Below are 22,706 nucleotides of genomic sequence, written 5' to 3'. Positions count from 1 at the left end.
AACTATGGCCCGCAGGCCACATGCGACACCCTGAGGCCATTTATCCGACCCCTGCCGCACTTCCGGAAGGGGCACCTCTTTCACTGGTGGTCAGTGAGAGGAGTACTATATGTGGAGGCCCCGCAAAATGCAGCGTGCTCATGTACAGCACTACTTCCGGTGACACGAGATGGACGTGTCACGGCTCCGGAAGCAAGTCATATCACTTGTTATGGCTAGCAGTGACAAATATGGAACCGGACATTGACCATCTCTTTAGCCAAAAACAGGCCCATAGTTCCCATTGAAATACTGGTCAGTTTGTTGATTTAAATTTACTTGTTCTTTATTTTAAATATTGTATTTGTTCCTGTTTTTGTTTTTTTTGTTTGTTTGTTTTTTACTTTAAAATAAGATATGTGCAGTGTGCATAGGGATTTGTTCATAGTTTTTTTTATAGTCCGGCCCTCCAACGGTCTGGGGGACAGTGAACTGGCCCCCTGTGTAAAAAGTTTTGAGACTCCTGCTCAAAACACTAGTTCCGTGGGGCATCCCAGGGAAAAGTCCTCTTTAGATAAATAAGCTGAGAGAATAGCAGTTTACTCCAGTGCTCCTCTGGGCCCTGTGGCTCTGGGAGGGTGACGGCGTGGGGATGGGAGAGCATTACTGAAATGTCTTCAACCCCAGAGCTTCTCCCCTGAGGGCCCCTGCGAGAACCAGGTATTTTATCAAATGCAGTTTGGGAAATACTAGACTAGATGACCTCTTCAGATTCCTCTTCCCCTGAATATCTCATGACTCCCCGCCCAGGAGGGACCTTAGCATCCACCCTAATGAGACATGCGAGTGAGTCAAAGAACTGAGTCCTGCGAGGTTAGCCGGAAAAGGACAGAGCTAGATTAGAAGACTCAAGAAGGTGCCACGTTTCTGGAATTCACTTCCTTTCCAAGCAGTGACTGTCACTCACCTCCAGGAATAAGAATCACGTTGATAACAGTCAACATCTATTGATCATTCACCATGTACCAGGCTCTGTGTTTCAGGCAGATGACCCCATGCCATCCTTGCAAAAGTGGGAAATACACCTTTAATTTCCCTGTTTCACAGAAGAGGAACCTGAGGCCCATTGAGAGATGTCAAATGTTTACCCAAGGTCACACAGCTGCCACGTGACAGCACAGGGACTTTACCCTCAATGCTTCAATGGCTCCACCCCTCCACCCTCCTTTGCCAAGTATACATTTTGTTTGTAGACTGCAGACTTGTACCTCTATATTGCTTTGTGGGTCTGTTGGGCAGATAAAATAAATTATGCTAACTTTGTTAAAGATGGCGCTGCCCACGTGGAAGCCCGTCGCCCAAGTGATGGTATTGGTTGCCCTACTTGCTTGGGATGGGTGTGATTATATTATTGTATGTTGGGGGTGGGCTGTGGGCAGGCAGGATCCTTGTAGCCTGGGGCTTGGTTTTAGGACTAAGCCATTCCCACTCTTTTTGATGTGGGGTGGTACACTCTCATGAGGAATCCCATTATGCCTCAGATGAGTGACTTTGTATCAGAGACTTCCTTGTTTGTATATTGGATTAAAGGTTTTGGTTTCTACACTATAAAGTGGGGCAGACCTGGAGCTTTGCACTCTCTCGGTTCCTGAAATTAGCATTAGAGAGGAGAGCAGAGGAAGGCCATGTGGAGGAGAGGAGAAGCAGCGAAGATGGTGGGGTGCTGAAGGAGTAGCCAGTTTGTGCAGAGTTTGTACAGGGAGAAGGAGATGGGGAACAGAGGTGAATAAGGTTGGTGAGGTAGAAAACTTTGATTCTAGGAAACTCGGATAAATCAGGGGCTTTGGGAGCCCTGAATGGAAAGGGAAGTGTTTTTCCACTGTGTGTATTTCTTGCCCGCTGGGTGCAAGCTAGGATAAAGATGATGGCCCACCAGTTCTTGGCTCCATTGTTTCATTACCGTCTGTCTGAATCAAATGCGAACCTGCACGGGCCAGGCGGCTGTGATGGTGGCCATGGCCACTGGCTTTACAGGGTCCCTTATCATTCTCATGTCTATCCCGATTCATAGAGTGGACCAGTTAGAAACTCTCAAAGGCAGGCCCTGTACTCCCATGAGTCTGAGTGTATCTTCTCTTTTCTCTGCACTTTGCCACAGCATAGGGCACCCAGCCAAGGTTGCCCCCCGATGGCCTTCGAGAGAGGAGGCAGTGGTTCAGGTGAGCCTCAGGGGAGGGGAGGAATGGTGCACATGAGGGTAGAGCCAGGAGGAACACCCTGGGAAGATTAGCTCCATCTCAGAGCACCAAGCTCAATCACTTCAAGGTGGGCACCTCTGTCTTCTGAACAACAGAGCATTTAGCGCATGCTAAAGAGCCGATCCCCAAGCCTCATTCTAAGCATACTTCCCTCTCAAAGCACAGAGTAAAGTCCCTGCCCCATGCCCATAAATGTCAGTGCCTTTCCCTTCCCAGGTCCCCCTCCGGGTGCACCCAATCTAAGCCTCCTGGAGTCAGCCAGTCCACAGCCAAAGCCCAAACGGCCCAGAGCTATTACACTTTCAATCAAAGGGGACTCCCCATCATGCCTGGTCTTTCCCTTCGTAGGAGGAATGCATGCTGACTATTCTCGGCTGGCCGCTCTGCCTCCACCCCCGGCCCTTCTCTGCCACACTCCTGCTCAATGACTTCTCTGAATTGCATCACCCAGGTTCCTGGGTTTCTGGTGCCTGAAGGGCCCTGGCCAGCGGGAAGCAAGACCATGTGAATGGAGTGTGGCAGGCGAGACTCCGAGACTCCGGGTGCTTACTCCCCAGTCCCTCTGCTAAGCCAAGGCCAGGCAGTGGCTGTCACTCTGGGACCACAGATTCCTGCCAAGAAGCCCCTCCTTCTCTGCCCCAATTGGCCCAGGGCTCTGATGACACCCCTCCCACCCCTTTATCCCTTCAAGTGTAGGAGTGTTGACAGCTTTCTGTTGCTTTTTCCTGGGTGTCTCACCATCTCCTTAGTCCCTTATCTCTCTGCAAATAGTCCTCTCATTACATGCTTATCAGTTAAACCCTTTGGGAAGTGCCAACCTCCTGCCCAGGGCCTGCCTAACACAGGCTACAAGGTATATTTTCAGAACAACCATGTAGCCGGGATTTGTGCCCCAGAGTCCTAATTTTGTGTGATTTTCTTCCTTTTCATTAAGGTGAGTTATGTGACACAGAAATAGCTGTGTGACGGATAAATGGGCAGGAGGCAGAGAGGAAAGGCACCCCCTCAGCTTGAGGCCCTTGTGCAGTCCCCCTGGCAGCCAGATAACGGGCTCGCTGATGTAGACCTGGGCACCGAGGTTCGTGGGCTCGGTCGAGGGCAGAGGCCGCACCACAGAGGACAGGGCGCTCGAGGCCAAGCCAGCGTGTGCCACTTGCATTGGGCCCGGACCAGATTCCAAGGGAGAGGGGCCATCCCAGAGAGTAAGGCACAGAGAAGAGCTGAGTCGACTGCATTTCAATAAGGACCCGGAGACAAGCCAGCCTGGCTTCATTGTCAAGTGAAAGAAAGCGAAGCAATTCTCTGCATTTCGGACTTCAGGACAGGATGTTTGCGAGAGGAACAGAGCAGTGGTTGTTTAAGTCAGGAGACTAGGAGACCTTACTCGAAACCAGGCAGTCACAATGGGGGAGGGAGACCCTTTCCCCCAAGGGGGAGGGAGACCCTTTCCACCATGGGGGAGGGAGACCCTTTCCACCAAGGGGGAGGGAGACCCTTTCCACCAAGGGGGAGGGAGACCCTTTCCACCAAGGGGGAGGGAGACCCTTTCCACCATGGGGGAGGGAGATCCTTTCCACCATGGGAAAGGGAGACTCTTTCCTCCATGGGGGAGGGAGACTCTTTCGGCTGCCCCGGGGGCAAAGAGAAATACTTGAGACTGTTGGTCCCATGTCCTTATCAAAAAAGGATGTCAGGATTATAGCTGTGGTCACTTGCCAGCACTAGCAAGAAATTCCAGTAATTCCCAAGAAAGGGATGGGACAGAGAAGGCTCCCGCAAGTTGCAACACAGAGAGCTGGCCAGAGGGCTGCCCTTTGGCTTCTGTTTCGAAGACCCTGTTTCGCAGCTTCAGCAATATAACAAAATGGGATCCCAACAACTCAGAAAAAAAGAGTGGGGGGGGGTCAAGATTTTTAGTTCAAAAACAGTGATTACCATGTGCATAAGGGACCCAAGAGGCCAGCGGAGGATGGGCACATCTGCTGAAATTCCCCACACAGACCTGGAGCGAATGGGCAGCGGCTTCCTAGCCACCCTCCCGTGTACCCACATGCCAATGGGCACAGGAGACTGGTGCCAATGGGCACAGGAGACTGGTGCCGATGGGCAGAGGAGAGGGGTGGCCCATTAAAAAAAATTAACTTGTTTTAAACTAAGATACATTTTATCTATCTAAAAATATAGATAATAAATAAACATTTGGATGGGGATGTGGGAGAAGGAGGGAGTAAAGGAAGTAAAGAGGGACGGAAAATGATCTGACTTGAGGTGACGGGCACACGACAGAATCAACAGTTCAAATAGAGACGTTCACCTGACACCTGTGTGCCCTTACTGGTCAGTGTCACCCCTTTACATGTAATTTTTTAAATAAAATTTTTTTTAAAAGACGCAGAAAAAACAGATAGAACAAACATTTGTATATCCATCACTGAGTATAAGAAATAAAAGATGGCAGGTACAAACGGAGCCCCTGGGTACCGCTGCCTGGTCTTCCCTCCCGCCTTCCCCGGAGGGAGCCGCCTCTCCGAACGTAGCGGTTAGGCCAAACATGTCTTTACATTTTAATTACATGTGTCAATCTTTAGAAGTGAAAAATACTCTTTTATATTATTTTAAACTTAATGACAAAGGTATCCTTCTGCAGCTTGCTTTTCCCACGAAAGACGTTTCTGAGATTGTACCTCACCTGCACACTCTCTTCATTTTTTGTATGCTGTGTTGCCTAGTGTTCCACCCACCATATGTGAACACTGGATTATTGAACCAGTCTTCTGGTTGACGACTGACATTTGAGTTGCTCTCTTAATTCTTGAGAGCCACGCTATAATGAATATCCCTGAACACATCTCGTTTCCACACGTTTTAAGAGTTTCTCCGGACTTACTCAGGACTAGAACTGCCGGGCCATAGGGGAAGCGCATCTTCAGTTTTGCCAGACAGTACCAAATTGCTCTCCGAAGTGTTCAAGCCAATTGAATTCCCACCATTAGTGAATGGGAATTATCTTTGGCTCTACATCCAGTGGGATGAGTATAACTTTTTTGGCCAATCTGATGAGTATTAAATAATGTCTTCCTGTGATTTCTTTCAATTTATGGTATCTCCTCTGATTCCAAGTAAGGTGGAACAATCTTTTCATATGTTTATTATTCTATAGAATCATTATACCGTTAGAATTACATTTGCATGCTTTGAAAAGACCAAAAGAATTTTTCTTTACATTTATAAAGGTTCGAACGGGTTGTGCATTCCATCGCCTCCTCACTGGAAAAAAGAGAGGGAGATGGAGGCAGAGGAGAGACTTCCTTTCGCATGCTGGTTTTGAGACAGGGGGTTTAAAGTGGGTCACAGCGTCGGAGATGAAGCACACCTTACAAGAAGCATAGATCCCGACCATCCCTGGGCAGTGTGGCAGAGACGTTTCTCTAGACGTGGTCAACATTGTCTAAGACAAGTTCCAAATGTTTGCTTGCGCCCTTCACCTGCAGAACAGACATCTATGTGGATGTCACAAAGGGACTGAAGGAACCAGAGGGACCATCTGTCCATCTTCCACAGAAATCACCACGTAGTTTTCACCCCAACAGATGAAACCACTCATCTAATAACAACACAAACCTGGAAGGAGAGTCCAGCATTTCCCAGCATTTCCCAAACGTTCCAAAATGGAATCCAAGTTTCCCAACTTCGAGCACCTGCATGGAATAGCAGTCCTCCCTTCTAGATCCTCCCTCGAGATCCTGTTAGCACGTGGAGGACCCATCTTATTGTACATCCTTAGTCACTAGCACGAAGGATGGATGGAGGAGTTTGGAAATACATGAGGGCAGAGACCACACCTTATTTGCCTTCAAAGTTCCGGAGCATTTGACTTACGTTTCTTACGGGAAGGAATTTCTCCCACACTAAATCTCCTTTCCCAAGCTTTAAGACTGAGTAAATCACAAGAAATAAACAAACCCTTTTGCTCAGGGTATAAAGGAAGTCTGAAATATACCTGAGGACACTTCTTTACAGTGAAGCCTTCTCTGACTTCCCCCATCTCAAGACGATCCTTCCTCTCACTGTGCATGGCATCGGACCACACAGAACTAGCGTTCCGATGGAAAGCACTGCTTGGCAAGTAACAGTAACAGTGACGATCTGCTGAGTCCATGCTATGTTCCAGACACTGTTCTAAGTCCTTTACAAGAATTCATTTTGTCTTCGTTTGAGGGTAGGGACCATTCTGGTCATCATTTAACAGGTGAGAGAACAGCCTCAGGGAGGGTCACTACTTGCCCAAGGCTACAGTCCTAGTAAGCAGTGGCATCTGAATTGGGACCCCTGCAGTCTGACCTCTGGAACCCGCGCTAGAAGCCACTACGCTGCACCAGATCCATAGCTGGGCAGCAGCACCAGCCCGTGGAGGCTTCTCACTGTCGTTCTGGTGAAAATGCAGCTGTGGGCTTCATGAGAAATTAATTATCCGGGGCATCCACGTCTTTGACACACCCACATCAAACCTCTAACTGGCTTCCCCAAACTGCGGCCCCCTGAGGCCATTTATCTGCCCCCCACCCCGCACTTCCGGAAGGGGCACCTCTTTCACTGGTGGTCAGTGAGAGGAGCACTGTATATGGCGGCCCTCCAACGGTCTGAGGGTCAGTGAACTGGCCCCCTGTGTAAAAACTTTGGGGACCCCTGCTAAGACCTGGGAGAATTTTCTGATCCCTTCATAAAAGCTCCCACCGCGTGGGCTGTCACATAGGCACAGTCAGCCTCCCTTTGAGAAGCTGGGGCCCGGGAGGGGGGAGTGGATTTTGCTCACCAGGATTCCTTCCCCAGGACCCAACTCGGATCCCCACACAGCGCCTTCCCCCAAGGCTCCCCAGACAGTTGCTGAACCGCCACACCCATGAATGACAAAGCATGACACAGCGCTCTGCGGTGTGAGGAGCCGTCATGTACGCCCTGCGTCACAGACTCACTTCTCTCCTGCACCACAGGTTAGTACTGTACACAGGTTTCTATCTTACAGGTGACTCAAACCGAGACTCACACATGCCAGGTCGCTAAATCACTTATCTAAAGAAGTTCTGCTAATTTGCGGGACGGCTGAAATTTCACCCTAGATCCTGACTGACCCCAAATCCCCATGATACAATAGCTTTTGCTGCTGGTGAAGTTGATCTGTTTTACTCTTTGTCTTTTGCATGTAGGCATGCTTATACCTACAACGGACTTCTCTTTCTGGGCCAGTGGAATAGGACTCAGACCAGAAGAGGAAAGAAGAGTCTAAACTAAGCTTGTTTTAGGAACTACGACTGACTGAACGAATGAATGAGCATGTGAATAAAAGGTATATACAGTCAACACGTGCTGACTCTGTGCCTGTCGCCTGGACAGGTGCCATCAATATCACAGTAACGAAAGCCCAGCCCTAGCCTTCTAGGAGCGTCTGGTCTGCTGGCATATGCGACTCGATGGTAACTGGATGTGTTGAAGGACGCTCACCGTGTCAGAGCCACATTTGAGCAGGGAATGGTGTGGAGAGGAGGAGAGGAGAGCCAGACCCTGTTTTAGCATAAACAGAGGAGACTAGATATATACCATATCAAGGCAAACTCCAGACAGACACTGTCCTTAAAGAGTTAAAAAGAACCCGGACAGCCCCACGGACCAGGCGAGTGCTGTCACTCAGACTTGGACGGGGTAAGTGTACGTCCCAGTTTCCCTGGGACAGTGTCCTATCCAGTGAGTGTCCTTTTCCGTCCTGCAAGAGTCCTGGTTTAGACAGTAAATTACATGGTCACCCTCGCCTTCCAGGAAACTTATGACTTTCTCCAGCGGCCCCTGGGCAGGAAAACAATTTGGCTTCTCAAGGTCATCGAGTTGGTCCTTTTTACAGAGCGTCTCCGCACAGCCACCGCCCCACACTGGTTCAGGTTCCGGGGGAACAGCCCTCACCGCCGTGCCTGTGTCTCTACCCAGTGTTAGCACTGAAGCCACAACTATTCACCATCAGCTCCCCAAATGCAGGAGCTTTAGATTCAAGCAAATCTGTTAGGTTGTCTGACCCTGTGTGACCTTAGACAAGTCACTCAGCCTCTCTGAGCCTCAGCTTCCTCATCTGTCAGAGGGGACGACAACACCCATCTCATCTCATAGACTGGTCGTCAGGATGTAGCACAGTCAGAGGCGGATTAAGGTCAGTTGAGGCCCCGGGCACAGAAGAAAATATTGGGCCCCTTAAAAAAAAAAAAAAACAGAGAGAGACAGGGAAAATAAAAATACAGATTAACCATATTTTTAAATAAATAAAAAATATTATGTACTATTCATGTTAAAATGGCACATACGAAAACCAAACTTGGCGCCATTAGAAAAACATGTCAAGTTGGGGGTTTGCGGGGCCCTTCAGACGTGGAGGCACAGGGTGCGCGCCTGGTGCGCCCGCCGTTAGATCCGCCTCTGAGCACAGTACCCGGTATGTGGGACACACGGACCCCGGCAGGCTAACACGTGGCCTCTCAGGTTCGAAGAGCGTGGGGGATAGGCACGTCTCGGGAACACGAGCGTGGGGGATAGGCACGTCTCGGGAACACGAGCGTGGGGGATAGGCACGTCTCGGGAACACGAGCGTGGGGGATAGGCACGTCTCGGGAACGCCAGGGTGTCACCGGGCCTCGTGCCCCGGCACTACCAAGTTGGAACTTCTTCATCTTCACAGTAAACGGAAAACACGGAACAGCCTCTCCGTCAAACTGCCCGGCGGTGCCTCCTCCCGCGGAGCGCCCGCGTACCCTGTGAATCCCCACAGCTGCACACCTAGGAACACACCAACGCCACACTTCTGTATGTGCACTCCAGGACAAGCGCACGAACGCGCCCAGCGAAACTGCGCGTGACCACCAGGTGCCCGCCCCCAGACGGGTAAGTCAATAACGTGCGTATTGTCACATAACGGAAGGTGGCACGGCCGTGAGAACTAATGATCCACGCAACCACACGGAGCTAAGCAAAGGAAACCGGACCGCACAGACACGCACCCCGTGCTTCCATCTCCGTGCAGTTCGAGCACAGGCGCAACTCACCCGTGCAGTGAGGCGTCAAGACCACGGGAGCGGAGTAGCCAGGAGGGGGCGGGAGAGGCTCCTCTGGGCGGGGGAGTGGGGGCTTTGGGAGGTTCTGTTTCTTGATCTGGACGCTGGGTACACAGATGTGTTCCGTTTGTGGAAACCTACTGAGCTACCTACTTATAAACTGTATTTTTCTGAATCACGTCAAACTTCAATACCAAGTTAAAATAAAATTTTAAATGGAAAACATATTTTTTTGGTAGAGAGCTCAGCAGGCTAAGTAGGCGGCAGACACTTAGCAAAAAGCGGAGGGATGTTGGATTTCATAAACGCTTGCTGCCTCCCCGCCCTGTGCCAGGCGCCGTGCAGGATGCCGGGCGCGAGGAGCTAACGGGACTTGGGCCCTGTTCTCTGTCCCCATCTCCGTCCCCTTCATCACCCTCGCTAACATTCCTTAGTACTTACGTTTTCAAGTACTTCTTTTCTTTATTTTTCGTTTTACCGAAACTTCATTTCCGTTAACAATCCATTTTGCAGATGAGGACACCACGGCACAGAGACAGGGAGTACCTCGTGCAAGGTCACCCCGCTGACGAGAAGTGGAACCAGAATCCCAGCCCAGGGCCCGTCCCTGAACCAGAGCCTCCTGCCCAGAAACCTGGCCCGCGTGTGAGCCCTGGCAGCCCGGCTCCCATGCAGGCAGCCACGGACTTCGACCACGTCGCCCCTGTTCCCTCCGTCCAGAGCCACGGAGGTGGGGAATGACAACTGCGTGCTTCGGAAAGGCAGAGGGGGTTGCTAATCCTGTCCTTGGGCAGCTGCCAGCCCAATCGATACAGACGAAAACGGAAGAGTTAAAATGCCTTGGCCCTTCCGCTGCCCAAAGTCCACAGAAATCCTGAAGTTGTTTCAAAGGAACTTCAAAGCTGCCGCTGGCACTGACGGACGTCCCCACTGACCTGGCATGGCTCCCTCCCCTGGCTGCCCGGCCAGGGGACCTTGAGGCTGGGGGCTGTGGCGTCTGGGAGGAAGCGAAGGAGGGATGGTGACAGTGAACCCACGAATGTGGTCAGATGTTGAACTTGAGTCTCGGGCTCTGAGTCTGGCACAACGGGCATCTGTCATGCAGGCAAGCTTGGCTTTGACGCCCGGGGAAGGCGGTCAGTGTATTTAACCTGAAAGGCAGAAGTTTAAGTCCCAGCGCCAGAGACTGCCCATGCTTGGGACACCCACAAGGACAAAGCAGGCCTGGCAGAGACTCATGCAGGAGTGACGTGAATACCCGTGCAGACAGGAAGCAGCTCCCAGCGGGCTGCCAGGGGCCTCTGAGACCACCCTCTTTATATGACAGAGGCACCGGTAAGAGGAAGAGAAATTCCCATCGATCGTCTCGTCCAGTCCCCTGTCTCCAGGACTGCGACAGGCCATCTATCTGGTCATGCTGCTACCCAGAAACACCCCCACCCTCTGCCTAGTATGAGGAACAGCGACAGGGGTGGGACAAATGCAAGTTTAGCAATAAAAATCAAAACCTTTGCCCTGTCTGTCCAAATGACACAACACTCATTATAGAGAAATCCATTGGGTCTCACCAAGAAAAGACACCTCTGGAACAACTTCATGTGAGACAGTCACAATGTCTGGGGCAGACAGGGGGTGATTAAGAAGGGCCCTTAGAGTCAAGCACCTGGGGGGGGGGGTCAGAGGGAGTACAGCTGCCATTCAGCCTCAGTGAAGGCCTCCGCCAACCCCATGGCAGGCCCTGAAGCTAGGACCCTTTAGAATTCTCCCACATTGGGACAGAGGGCCCAGGCCTTCATCACGCCCAGCCATTACTTCACGCACGTGACCCAGGAGGGGGGCACGGCGGGAGTGACTTGGACAAGGCAACCTTTGAGCCGAAGAAATTCTATCACTGCCCGCCACTGGGAGTCGGTCCTGAACGGGGGTCTGGGTGGCCCAGCCCCGTGTCCACTATACCAAAGTTGGACCCAGATAGGAAATCACAGTGTAGAGTCCACACAGCTGCCTGATTTTGCAACATCAGGAGTGCTCTCCAACCAAAGGTACCAGTCTTTGATGTTTCCTGCTCATGTCCTGAATGCTCAGTGACTGAGGAGACCCAAGGGGGAAAGGCTAAATCTGGTGGGAGGGGATGGAGGAGCCACAGGGCCCTATGCTCAGTAGATTCCCTAGGGGACAAATAAGGACCATACATAACGTGCAGTCATACCTCAGGACGGTCAGCCGGCCTGGTACATCACTCACTCAGCCTGAGTGCCAAGGCGAAGCTTTCCTGGGTGATGGATGTTTGGTATGTCAGACTCACGGACCCAAACTGGTGATCAGCCAAGATAAAACCACGTTTAATACCTAACTGATGGAAAAATAAACACCCCTACAAGAATGGCATGATCTCAGATATAGATAGCTTTTATGTCTCTAGGCATAAAGAAATCAGAAAAAAATAAAAATAAAAAGAGCTTGATTCAGCCTGACCAGTGGTGGCACAGTGGATAAAATGTCGACCCAGAATGCTGGGGTTGCTGGTTCAAAGCCCCGAGGTTACTGGCTCTGAGCACAGGCTCATCAGCTCAAGGTCACTGGCTTAAACGGGGGAGTTATCCGTCCACACGATCTCAAAGCTCACCAGCTTGAGCCCAAAGGTCGCGGGCATGAAAAGCCCAAGGTCAATGACTTGAACAAGGGGACACTGGCTTGGCCCTGGTCAAGGCACGTACGGGAAGCAATCAATGCACAATTAAAGTGAAAGCAACTACCAGATGGTGCTTCTCACTCTCTCCTCCCTCTCTCAGAAGTAATCAATGCACAACTAAAGTGAAAGCAATGAGTTGATGCTTCTCACTCTCTCTCCCCTTCCTGTCTCTCACTCTTCTCTCCACCCCTCCCCCCAAAAAAGCTTGATCCATCGTAGGGATGGCCTTGACATATGCTGCAGAGTCATGTGCACAGTTAGATTCAATTTCAGTAAAAAACAACAAGATCCCACTCTACCTGTACACACACCTGTAGGTGTTTGTATGAACAGATGAATAGATAAGGAAGAATACTATTCCAGGCTATTCACATTAATTACCAGGGTGTGTGTTTGGGGGGGGGGCAGGCAGTAGAGATATGATTTGGTTTCCAGTTGTCTTTTTGTGTCTCTGAACAACATTGATTCACTTGTTTAGGCAAGGAGGAATTGCTTTCACAGTAAAGAATACATTTTTTTTTAGAATGATCAGCATAGCATCATGTGTATAATAATAGAGACCTATAGAAACACATTATTTCATTCTCTCTCCTCCCTCCCCTCTTAGGAGGCAGGTCCTAATTGTCCCTTGGGGGTTGATTAAAAGGAATATGTAATTCAAGGCCAGCACTGTTCTGTGCCCTGCAACACATTCTGTCGTCAAACAGTAACGCTGTGGATTCTCGGCTGTCTGTCCTTCTCCGGGACCGCGCTTCGCTCTACCACCATGCTCACGGAAGCAGACCATAGCAAGCTAGCTCCCAACCATCCTGGACATAAACGTGAAAAGCCCAGAGAGGCCAAAACCCGACTCTTCACCATCTCTGCTGACAAGGAGTCAATGACTTGCTTTGAAGTCTCCTCCATCTTTCTCTGTCCCCGGCTGCACCCTCGGAAGGGTGCCCCCGAAGGAAGGCGCCCCCACAGAGTGGAGGGATGAGGACGCAAAGGGTCCACATACATCTTTAAACTGGGCAGCTCTTCTCTACCTGGTCGGCTATGGGAATTCTCTCTCTCGCAATCCCATCGGCCCCTGGCCAGTCCTGTGTATTCTTCAAGGCTTAAACTCAGGAACCATTGCACCGAACCCAGGGTCAACCGACACTGTTTGGCTACCGAGTGTGGGCTCTACAACGCAAGTAGACTCTCACGAGCTCCAAGCATGTAGAAAGCCGGATGGACACTCAGGCCCGCCGTGACTGTGCCGCAGGGCGTTGTGTGTTATCACAGAGCCGTTTGTCAAGCTTGCGGGAGTGAGAAGGACGGTGTCACTGGGGTGAGCCTCGCAAAACGAGTCTGAGAGAGGAGGGCACACTTGAGCAAGCCCAGCAGGAAAAGCAGAGCAGGAAGACAGGGAGTGGGAAAGGTCTTTCAGTTAGAAAGAACTGTGAACAAGGGCAGAGAGGTGGGGCAGGCTTGTGAGTAGATTCAATGTAATGAAATCTGAGTTCACCCCTGAGACAGGACGGGGACTGCTAGTGGGCACAGCCGCAGGCCTCCAGACCCAGCTCACCCACCGGGCCGGGGGCATGTGTTGTCTGAACAGGACACCCTTTACCTCGGAAACCTCACATCAGTTTCCCTTCGTATCACCACCTTACAGAATGATCGTTTTCCCCTCCCACATCCCTTCTGCTGTCCAGGATACTGGGCTTCGGTAGACTTTGACTTCAGTCTGCTGTAGTGAGTTTTTGTCCTACTTGGTTAACTGCACGTAACTACACCAGAAACCGTGATAGTGAGAGGTAACATGGGTTGAGTGCTTCCTGTAGGTCAAGCGTGGGCTGACAATTCTCACGAAGATCCTGAGAGGAAGGTATTATTTATTAACATGCCCGTTTTTCCGATGAGGAAACTGAGACTCGGAAAGATGAAATCATATGCAAGGTCCCGTAACAGGTCAGCGGCAGAGCCAGGATTCAAGCACAGGACTGTCTGGTTCTAGGACCTGTATTCTTGACCACCCTGCTGTAGAGCCTCTCCCTAAAGTACACTTGCTCCGTTCCTGTCTGAGATCCAGAGCAGAAGCCATCAAACATGTTCTGTTTAAGGGCCAGAAAATAAATATTTTCAGCACTGTGAACCATACGGTCCCTATTACAATTCTCAGCCCGACCCTTTTAGCATGAAAGCAGCCATAGACAACACATAAACAAATGACATGGCTGTGTTCCAACAACACGTTATTGATATATCAAAGGGACAGGTTGGGTTTGGCTATTGAGATTGTTGGCTCCTAATCTATAACGACTTGTTCATTCATTCCTTTAGCTGGCATTTACGGAGCGCCTACCTCGTGCCTGATACTATTCTAGGTTCTGAGAATACAGGGAGAACCATGCAAGTCCCCATCCTCATGGAGCTTACTTATATCCTAGCAAAATCTTGACTGTTCGGTTTACCTGTACCTGATACCCTGGGTCCTAACCTTGGTACAGTACTCTTCACTCATCCCTTGGACCCATGGCTCTCAACTTAGACTTCAGATCACCTGGGAGCTTGCAAGACTCTCAATGCCTGAGCTCCACTCCCCAGAGATCCAAATTTAATTGGTCTGGAGTGAGCCCAGGTATTAAACTTTTACAGCTGCCTAGCTGATTCTTTTTAGATTGTTTGTTTGTTTATTCAGTGAGAGGAGGGGAGGCAGAGACAGACTCCTGCATGTGCCCCGACTGGGATCCATCCAGCAAGCCCACTAGGGAGCGATACTATGCCCATCTGGGCATCACTCCATTGCTCAGCAAATGAGCTCTTCTTAGTGCCTGAGGTGGAGGCCATCGAGCCGTCCTCAGCACTTGGGGCCAACTCACTCTAATTGAGCCATGGCTGCAGGAAAGAAAAGAGAGAGAGAGAGAGAAGCGAGAGGAGGAGAGGTGGAGGAGGAGATGGTCATTCTCCTGTGTGCCCTGTGCAGAAATCAAACCTGGGACATCCACACGCTGGGCTGCTGCTCCACCACTGGCCAGGACCTGCCTACCTGGTTCTGATGCCCCACTGCTTAGATCCTCCTTTACTTCCTGTTTTGTCCACTTCCTTACCTGTGAATTAGGATAAGTCTTTCGGCCCCCGGAATATGAGCTATAAAACGTGGGTAATATCAATCTCATAGGATAGTTATGATGATGAAATGAGGCTATTTCATCATCAAACTGTAGAATGTTATATAAATATGAGGTACTGTTGTCATTCTGCCATTATTATTAGGTTTTAGTGTTAGGCAGACTCAGTGAGCTTTCTCCCCAGTTTTGACCTTGACTCTCTGAGCCAAGACTGTGTTTGTGATTTTTCAAATAAGCTGCATGGAGAAAGCTCACTAATAGCCCACATTCATTGCTGAGTGAGCTGGTGGCCTTTCATTCATTGCAGTAGAGGGTCACATGAGGTTGCTGTTGGCATGAGGGGCGCTCATCTGCGCCCCACTTCCCAGTTAAAAGTCTCCAACTCCAGACCAAGACAGCTGACCTTCGAGCACGGATGTTAAGCCTTTACCAAGTGGCTTATTTACTTCCATTCACGGACACATGACCAAACCCACGTCCTTTCATGAGCTTAGCTCTAGAGAGGGGAAAGGCATGAACATCTTGCAGGGCATCAAGCAGTTGACTAGGTCCTTCCCGTACACTATTCCATTTCTTCTTCAGAATTACCCTGGGATGTACGAATGGTCATCGTTCTCATTTAGCAGATGAAGAGGAATCAGAGAGGCTGAGCGACTTGTGGCCTGGTGGCGCCAGAGGTCACAGCTGGGTCGACTGGGTGGGTTCCTAAGCTTTCCCCGCGGAACCAGAAGGCATCCTACAAGTCATTCAACTCCTCTTCAGCCAGGAATAAACTGCCTACAGTTTACTTTCCCCAGGTTTTTTCTTTTCTCTCCCTTGGAGGGGGAGCCCCAGAAAGACTCCCATGACACCTGCTAATACTCACGGCCTGAAAAGCCTCACGCAGCGCGAGCCTCACATACGGGCCCGAGGAAGAGGCGTTCCCTTCCCGCACAGCATCTCGACGGTGCCGCTTTATAAGATCATCGTGAAACAAAAAAACAAACAAACCAAAAAAATGCGAGCAGAGAGTTGGAGAAATAGATACTGCTGGGAGTGAGGAATTCACTGACCCCCAATCTGGGCCATCTCAAGAGATGTTGGCCACTGGCTAAGCCTCTTAAAAGCTGAAAAGTCATCCCAGGCCATCGTTAAAAAGAGAGAGCTTGAACGAAACAGAAACAAATGTGATCTTCAATGTCTTAAATGTCAACTTGAAGGATGACTTAGAAGCTCTGAGCTGGGCCAAGAGAACCTGCAGCTGCTCCCTCCCGGTCAGATGCTCCTTCTGTCCTTGAAGTAGCCACGCCCCTAAACAGTGTGTCACTCAGGGGGCAGCCCCAGGGACTAAAGCTTCCATTAATCACAGCCCACCAGAGTCTCCCCTGAACTCTGACCTCAGCACCTGGAAGCACAGTGGCTGATTGGCCAACTCTGACCTCAGGCTTGTTCTTCAAGACTCAACTGGTTTTTCCACTTCATTTGCTTCAATTCTTGTTTTCTTTCTGCTGCTCTGATTGGATGTTTTCTGCTGCCTTGTCTGCAGAGTCACTGATACGATCTGCTGCTTTGTCTAATCTGCTGTTGATTTGGGGAGGGGGGACCCTTTGTAAAGTATTTGAGGACCTAACCACTATGTGGTACACCTGAAACTAATAGAAAATAATACTGAAGGTAAATTGTAATTGAAAAGTAAAATTTGGGGTGATGGGTACACAACCTAATCAACAGTCCCAATGCTATAGAAATGTTCACCTGAAATCTATGTACTCTTATTGATCAATGTCATCCTGTTAAAGTTAATTTTCTAAACAAAATTTTAAAAAAAGAAAAAGAAAAATTTAAATGTAAAAATGAATGATTAAAAGTTTAAAATTAAAAAAAATACTCAATTGGTTCTTGATCTTGCTGTCCTACCCCCACTGTACACTACGGCCTGTGCTGCTGCCCTTGTCCCTCTGGGGGGCGCTCACACAGGAGTGGTTTCCCGGCTAGAGGTCCGGGATGCCTGGGGCCACCCGCCTCCTCCATAGGATAACATGCCGGGCATGCTCAGGGACAGTCCCCACCGGCCACCTTTGCTAGAAGGAGTCCATCACGGTGACCTGAGCCCTATAAACTCCACCCATTGGCCTTCAGTGACGGAAAACTCATAGCCAGACTTGGTGGGAGGTCCCTTACAAACAACACAGGCTCCAGAGGGCTGAAAACTCCAAAATGAAATTATGGTAGTCCCTTTGCTCAGGGTCTCCCACCTTGCGAGCTGTGTTTTCATACTTGTGCATGAATATCATTTCTGTAATAACCTTGCGAGGTAAATAGCATCCTCACTGACGTTTTGCACATGAGAATGCCGAGGCTCACAGGAATATGGAAGGTATCCCAGGTGATGTATCCACTCCCGGGCAGCGTGCCGAACCTGCATGTTCTCTCCTGGTCCAGGCTGCGCTGGAAGGCCGCGCCTGATGGACGCGGGGTCCCCGCACTCAGAGACTCTGGCGGTCGACTTCCAGAACGCCGTCTGTTCTCCAAGCTGGACACCGTCCCAGCTGCTCCTCGGCCAGGTGTGCCTGCCCTTTGGACCTCCGGGGAGCCTGAGAATCCTAAGTATTCTGATGTCAGCGACGGCTGGCGAGCTGGCCAGATCTTGAGCTGATAGAAGGGACAAAGGGAAGGCTTCACTCTGAGCCCAGGCGTCCGTGGCCTCGGAATTCGACCCAGGTCTCAAGTTGGTGAAACCGTCTCTGGCAGAGCACGCCCGCGGGGTCAGGATTCCACTGAGAAACCCACACGACGAAAGAGTCAAAGCCCAGTTCTGTCCCCGAGGAGCCCCGTGCTGGGACAAGACACGGGTATTTCTGGGCATCTCCCTCCAGTAGGACCCTCTGTCCTTGGGTAGTCAGCGCTCTGTTTGTAAATAGTGGGAATAAGCAGCAACATTTAAAACTGGCCCTTCCACTGGCTCCACTGAGATCAAAGAAGCCAGCTCCTGCCTCGTTGGTTACCTTTGCCCCCTCCCCAAGACAATGGGCACTTAGGCTTGCCCTCTCCTTCACCCCTGGTCCAAGGCTCTTCAGGGAGGGAGAGAGTTTAACCTGTTCCCTGTCCAAAACGTTGGGGTGAGGGGGTTGGGAAGAAAGACCGTGGAGAGAGCACGTTCCCACAGAGAGCAGGAATGTCTCACACTCGCCCAAGGGAGAAGCATTCACAGGCCTATCTATGGCCCTGCCTTCACAACCTCCCCCCTTCCTGAGCGCTCAGACTCTCTTCTCAGTCCCAGTGCCCAGGAGAAGTTTCTCTCCTCGCTCCGTCCTGATGGGGGCACGAGTATTCCCTCAGCATCCCAGGAACCGGAGGCCAAGCTTTGAAAACTCGGCTGGGAGCTCTGCGCCAGAGCGTGCAACTTACCAGGCAGCAAGACATAATAGCACAGTTGTTTTTCTTAAAGAAGAAATGCAGCTCCCGGCTCCGAGGAGACATGGGCTGTTTATGCTTCCACGCCTGAGGCCGCGACCCTCACCAGGCAGTCAAAAGTGTGTAAGCACGCGCCTGCACGACCATCTCACGGGAGCTCAGCTATGCCTGTTTACACACTTGTACACAGTGCCCTTCCAGTGACTAGCTCCTTCTTCATCACACTTAGGTTGAAGATGTACTCCTGAAGTTCAAGTTAAACGAGTCTATCTCTGACATTACTTGTCTGCTGAGGCTATTAGAGTGTTTCCCTAAGGGTCAATTTGTATAAGTTCTAAAAGCCTTCCCAAATCTCCAACTTCCTGTGGGTCTAAATTCCCTTCCTATCCCTTCATTCTCTCGTTTTTCTAGGGTATAGGGAGAATCCAGTAATGTTCCTCCCACCCAAACATGGTAGGGTTGGCTCTATTGCAAAATACAAAACCAGAGACCGGGCTGAGGCAAAGCTGAAAGGGCTCTCTTTGTGGTCACCAGTTTGCTGAACGCAGCTCCTGACATCCAGCGCCAGGCATGGGCAGCCCAAGGCTGCTGGGTCCACACATCCCCGCGCCCCCTCTCCTCCCACTCTCGGGAGAACACAATCCCCCCTCTGCGTCCTGGGGAAAATCCATCCCCTCCATCAGCCGGCTTTTCAGAGAAATCCAAGAACCTGACACCAACCTCAATGGGGGGGGGGGGCACAAAACTTGGAGCTTTTCAGAGATGGGAAGTTGCTTCCATTCTCATGTTGGCTTCAAGGAAAACCCCCAGGGCCTCTTTCCTAGAGAGGCGAGATTGTCCTTCCCACCTTCCCAGGAACTTTGCAAATCCACCACAGAGCTGTGGAAAAGTGGCCAAAGCAGAGAGAGAGAGAGAGAAGAGTTAAATCAAGCCCAGACCTCAGCAATCTGTGTTCAATTTTGATAAAAATCTCTCTCCCTCTCCCCCACCGCCCCCCTTCCTCCGCCCCAGAGCTCAGACATGTCTCTTTATGTTATGAGTTTGCATCTTGTTTGGGGCACCACGGTGCTCCTACAGAATCCCGCATGTCCCCCACCACGGGCACATGTGGCAGACACATTCATCCCACTCCCGGGGCAGGGCTGGACCCAGAGCCGCAGTGTCCTGGAGGCCGCCGCCACCGCCGCCTCCTCCTCTCCCTCCTCTTCCATAGATTACCTGCCTCCTGACCAGATCTGGCCTTCTGGGTTAAGGCAAGTTCCCGGGGCCCAGGGATGTCTGGGCCACAGCAGGAGGCATGGCAGCAGCCACAGCTGCTGAGGTCCCCAGAGTCAGGACACCTTCCTGGAGAGCTCCTTTCTTTGCTCAAGGTCCCCCTGCCCACTGCTGCTGAGAACCAGAGCCCCGAGCTGCCCTGCCTCGCCTGCGAGTGGGCGCTGAGCTGGGGAAGAGTTAAATCACCCGAATGCAGGCACAGCCTGAACCGGGACAAGCCACCACCAAAAAAGTTGTCAGTTTGGGGGATACCACTATGCCTGTCCACTAGTGACAACAAGGAATCAGATTTCAAAGCCACGAAAAGAACATTTTTTAAAGTTTTCCAAAGACATTTCCTGTGTCCAGATGTGCTAATACCGAGACACACACACACACACACACACACACACACTCAGCGGCGCTCACGCAGGCAGGCCCGGGGAGCCCACTCAGGGTTCGAGGGCTCCAGCAAACACTTGGGAGAAACAAAACAGGCAGCCAGCGGAGGTTCTGCCTCCCCAATCCTCTCCGAGCCCCGCGAATAAAGTACTGGGAGAGGAGTGGGGCCGCCGGCAGAAAGCCGAAAGCCTCCCAGCCCGGCCCCCGCTCCGGCCGGCCCTCCGCCGCCACCCGCCGCTGCACTTACTGCGAGGCCCCTAGGGCGGGCGCCGCTCCCCGCAGCCGCCGGCGCACCCGCGGCCGCTCCACGCTCTGCGCTCCGTGCTCTGCGCCCCGGACCCCGCCGCGTGCAGCGAAGCCGCCGCCTCCCGCCCGGCCGCCGCGCTCCCTGCCCGCCCCGCTCTGACGTCAGGCGTCTTGGAGCGGGATATTTATGGCCAGGATACTCTAAATTTTCCCTAGGTACAGTTCTGATTGCAGCTCCTTGGGATTTGTAATTTTCACACTTTCAGACAGAAGGGAGGGGAGGGCTGGAGGGGGAGGGGGAGGGCAGCCGGCAGGGGCGAGGCAGACAATGAGGGTAGCTGTTCCCACTTTGGCAGGGAGCCTTCCCAGGGCTCCCTCTGTTTTGGAAACATGTGAGGGTCAAGGAGGCAAAAGTGGCGACCTGGGCAGGAGGGATCTCCCCGCTTCTCCCGGGGGCGTGGGGAACAGAGACCTGGTCTGAGCAGGCTGGGGGTTCAGGTGTGGGGGGAATGCCCTCTCAGTCCCCATAGGGGGCCCCGTGCTAGGACAGTAAGTCCCAGGAAGCTTCTAGGGCAAGAACGGAGATAAATCAGGCAGAACAGAACCGGCTAATTAGAAGCCTTGGTCCACACCCTAACAACTTTTCCATTTCTTCTTTGGGAGTGTGTATGTAAAAAAAAAAAAAAGTTTATTTTTATAAAATTATGTTCCACACTCCCTGCCTCTGTATAGCTTTTCCAACTCAGTGCCAGTCAATTCATCTTACTTCACTGCTTATATACAGACGTTGAGCCCTTTACAATAGCTCTTATTCATACTTTTAAAAATTGCTTTTAATTTTTTTTCTTCTTAAACGTAATTGTGATCCATCTCCTGGACTGGACTGGAAATTGCCTCAGTCAAGAGCAACTGTCTGCTCCATGACTGGCGCCATCCTGGGGATGCGTGTTTGATCTCAGTTTCCCCCACAATCCAAGAGTGTGCGAGCAGTTGGCACCCACCCTGGGCGATGACCCACGTAGAGTCTTCTGGGTGCTCAGGTCTGGATTCCAATAGTTTTGTTTCTCCACCAAACTAAAGGGGTCTTTGGGAAACGGCTTGGTTTAAGTAAGGGTCCTCCTTCCAGAGTAGAGAAAAAGAATATGCAATGCTTTCTCCTTCAGGGTTCCCAAGAACTGAAGAATGAACATAAAAATGATACACATGAGTTGCAAATTGTTGTACAGTTAGATAACAAGTGTGTAGGTATTCAGCTCCCCGTTAATAGGCACATGGATAATCGCAAATCATCACCAAGCCATCACAACTCCAGTGAATGTTCCGTTAGCCCAGATGGGGTGGGGAGGGGGGTGTGCCTTAAACCACAGTTACAATGCAGCAGGGACTCAAGGACTTGGAATGTGTTTACCCCTTTGGCAGCAGCTGGTTAGAGCCAATTGCCAGAAGGGGCCAAGTCTTGGGGACTGGGCCTTTTGGTGGGGTACAGCCCGGATGTTTTGATCCAAACCACAGAAGACCCAGAGCCCGGCTGTTTGGTCACTGTCGGGCTGCCCTCCTGAGCTTTATCCCCACGTCCTTCCCCATCCTCACACCAGGGTTCCACCATCAAGGAAGGTTCTGCGCTGTAGTAGACATTGCAAATTGGCTTCCAAAAGCTGTTGACAACAAACCCCTTCTCCCGTGTTTTCCTCAACTAAAAAAACTGGAAGTCTATAGTATTCACCATCCCAGACTCCCTTGTAACTGGGCAGAGCCATAAACCCCAGTTCTGGCCAGGTGAGGTTGCCGTGCAACAGGCAGGGGTGAGTTCCCACACAACTCTTGAAGAAAGTCAGATTCAGATGGCATGCCCCTGCACTCTTTGACATTCCTTATTCGTCCTTCCCCCATTTCTTCTCTCTTGGCGTGTGGATATGGCGCCTGGAGATACAGAAGCTGTCTTGCAACCTCGAGAACAAAAGCCACTCATTTAAGGATGGTGGAGCAGGAGGTAGAAGCAGCCGCCGTCCTAGGTGACACCTGTGAGTGGCTGTACCTTCTTCCTCTGACTTCTTGTTAGGTGAGAAAAATTAATTTCTCTATGTTTAGGTTATTATAATTGAGCCTTCAGTTGTTTATAGCCAAATATAAACTTACCTGATACACTCCCATCAATCCACTAAAATGTAATATTGGGGTAATTCTGGAGCATTAGCTTATAGGTATGACAATGATACTTTACATGCTTTGCACTGGTATAATTCTTTACCTATTCACATATGTCTTCTCTGAACTTCACAACTTTGGGAGATATCAC

General features: G+C 50.9%; 1 protein-coding gene across 3 annotated transcripts in view; it reads right to left on the bottom strand.

The window, feature by feature from the left end:
* The window catches only part of DAAM2 (dishevelled associated activator of morphogenesis 2), a 111,867-nt gene extending 91,325 nt beyond the window's left edge, over positions 1-20,542 (bottom strand). For 2 of the 3 annotated variants that reach the window (XM_066241019.1, XM_066241415.1), the window contains exon 1: positions 20,412-20,542. The gene's annotated coding sequence lies outside the window, so the exon portion shown is untranslated. Of the gene's footprint in view, positions 1-9,766; positions 10,055-20,411 lie in introns of those variants that run through there. The other variant, XM_066241263.1, reaches the window with a different exon arrangement.
* Positions 20,543-22,706: the final 2,164 nt, after the last annotated feature.

This window comes from Saccopteryx bilineata, chromosome 1 (genome assembly GCF_036850765.1).
Source record: "Saccopteryx bilineata isolate mSacBil1 chromosome 1, mSacBil1_pri_phased_curated, whole genome shotgun sequence".
NCBI classification, from domain to species: domain Eukaryota; kingdom Metazoa; phylum Chordata; class Mammalia; order Chiroptera; family Emballonuridae; genus Saccopteryx; species Saccopteryx bilineata.
Note: the sequence above shows the minus strand (reverse complement) of the source record. Positions and strands in the feature narration are given on the sequence as shown.